The sequence below is a fragment of the Vigna unguiculata genome, chromosome 1 (genome assembly GCF_004118075.2).
Source record: "Vigna unguiculata cultivar IT97K-499-35 chromosome 1, ASM411807v1, whole genome shotgun sequence".
Lineage (NCBI taxonomy): Eukaryota > Viridiplantae > Streptophyta > Magnoliopsida > Fabales > Fabaceae > Vigna > Vigna unguiculata.
Window position 1 is genome coordinate 18929212 of NC_040279.1, and position 2609 is coordinate 18931820.

Below are 2609 nucleotides of genomic sequence, written 5' to 3' on the forward strand. Positions count from 1 at the left end.
AGGTGTATGCAAGGATCAGTTACTTCCGCACTTTAGACTAAAAGTAAGGTCTCCAGCTGCTGTCCAGTTCTGAGTTACCTTGGTAAATATTTTATTCCCGCTTCGTTAGCCGTTGGATCAAGATGAAATTTTTATACAGAGTTATTAAGACATAGAACTAAAGTTTGACCGTTTGGATTTGTATTTAGATCTCTGTGGTGAGAGAAATAAGTTTTACAGTTTGAACTAGCGTCAGTTACGTCCTGTTTTGGGTTATTTTAGTAAATATTTGATTCCCGTTTTATTAACCGTTGGATCGAGCTCCAATTTTTTCGACCAGTTCTAGAGACATAGGTCTTTAGTTTCACCGTTGGGATTTACAAATAGAGTTGTGTGTTAAGAGATATGAATTTTACACTTTGGAGTGAAAACAAGTCTTCTAAAAAGTCAACAAGTCTTCTTGCAACTACCATGAAGTCTCCTACAATGGGAATTTCGACCAAGCTTCTCTCTATGGTCAAAATAAACTTATCCTCACTAAGGAATCTCATAAATTTACCATCAATACATCCTTATCCCTTTGTCCAAGATTTTTCCTATAAATAGGACTTCACTTTACACATCTTCTTCACAAAATCCAAAACAATAGAGAAGGAAAGGTATAAACTCTTGTGAAAAAAATTGAAGTTGGAAAGGGAAATCCAGAATCTTGAGGTCTTCATTTTCATCTTAGAGTATATTTAGCATCTTCAAGGTATGGGGGGTCTATCTCAAATCTCTAAGTCTTTATCTTAGCAAGTTTTCTTTAAGTATACAATCTATCTTCTTGATTCTGAAATTTTTATACATTAGCTTGAAATTTTGAGTTGAAAAATGGATTCCTTGGATATGAAAACCTAGGGTTAAGTTCATGAATCATCTTATTTGGAGTTTTACACAAAAAGTTACAAATAAAACAAGTTTGCTATTTTACTTATAAAATTTTATACGGAAATTATGTTTTAATTATGATTATTGTTTTGATTAATTTTCTGTAAAGTTATTGTGAAAGAATGATTTATGCTTGGTTGTTTTTACTATTTTGAAAATTGTGACAAATTAAAAATGCAGTTGTTATGCTGCCAAAATTTTGTGAAAGTCTCAAGAATTATAAAGATAATGCGAAAGGATGATTGTAAATTAAAGTACAGAAATAAAGAAAAAAAAGGACTGTATGGATAGTACAGAGATACACTGGGTATAGAGTCCAGAGAAAGGTCTGATAGACCTAGGAGAATCGAGGGTGGTGATATAGATACCCTGGATTGACGTATACAATTAGCCGGGTATTCGAAAATTCACAAGCCTCACACTCTATTCTCGACCGTCCTCTTGACTATACTTTAAGACCAGGAAGGTGGAATAACGTTCACGTTGTATCCGTGAGAACGTTTAGCCTGCTGGCACTATCCATATTGGCATAAGACCATTATGATTCGGAAAAAAATCTAATGGCAGTGTTTGGGACCCAAAGTATATAAAAAAAAAGAATATGAGATGAATATACTGATGAGTTGAAACTCGAAATTATACGAATATGATTATTAAGAGATTGATAATGAGGATTTTGATATCCTAAATTTAAAACATACGGAAATGATTATTTTATTGATTAATTTGATTTTGATATTTTTGGCATGGTTAGTTATGACATTATGGAGATTTTAAATTTTGTGAAAATGTTTCATTCAATTGAAAGTTTATTCAAATGACCATACTTTGAAATGTTATGATGAAGTTTTGGAGTTAAGGGAAAGACTCACCCTTACTTTCTTTATTTTTCAGAGGAAGAAATTGCAGACCTAGAATGTAACAATGAGATTGTCTAGTTTAACTTTTCATGCAAATTTGGATTATGTTAAAGCTACAACTGATATGGTGTAACTTGTTTGTGATGTATTCCAAACTAAAAGTACCTTTAGTTGGTTGTAAAAGTATAAACAAACTTCTGTTACAAACACTTATATGTATGTTAACATTTTATTCGCATAAATATCATGTATGTCTAACAGATGATACATTCGAGTGGTGTATTATTATTATTTTTTTATTTGTTAATTGAATACAAATAAATTTTTCCTTAAGTAAATGATACATTAGACAAGTAAAGAACATCTAGTAGCACCGGGTTTTAGTTGGGGTGTTACATTAGTGGTATCAGAGCAGTTCATTCCAAGAGGACTGGGTAGTGACTAAGTTTGCTTGTGATGTGTGTTTCTAGATTCTTTAGGAAATAAGAATGTAGAATATTGTTGTAAAACCTACTTTTTAATCTAAGTAGGAACTATATGATTTATTTGTTGAAAATATGTTTTCTTATAAAATGGTAAGTAAGTATGGTATTAGGTTGGTCTGAAGAACGCAAAGTTACATAAGCAACATATATGCCGACTGGGGAGACGGAGGATTGGTGAAGGTGTTATCCAAACAAAACTTACCACATGGACAAAGAATAATACCGTGAATATATTGTACAAGTATGGAGATAACTTTTAAGTTAAGGTAAGTAGTTTCATGTTTTTGTTACAAATAGAGGTTGATAATGAGAGCTAGATAAATGGTATGTTAATAAGTAGAAATTTACAAATGGC

General features: G+C 31.7%; 1 long non-coding RNA gene across 1 annotated transcript; it reads left to right on the plus strand.

Moving 5' to 3' along the window:
- The first annotated feature begins 533 nt into the window (after positions 1 to 533).
- Positions 534 to 2011, plus strand: LOC114164590. Its single transcript, XR_003599576.1, has 2 exons — positions 534 to 733; positions 1804 to 2011. It is a non-coding gene; the product is annotated as an uncharacterized LOC114164590 (long non-coding RNA).
- Positions 2012 to 2609: the final 598 nt, after the last annotated feature.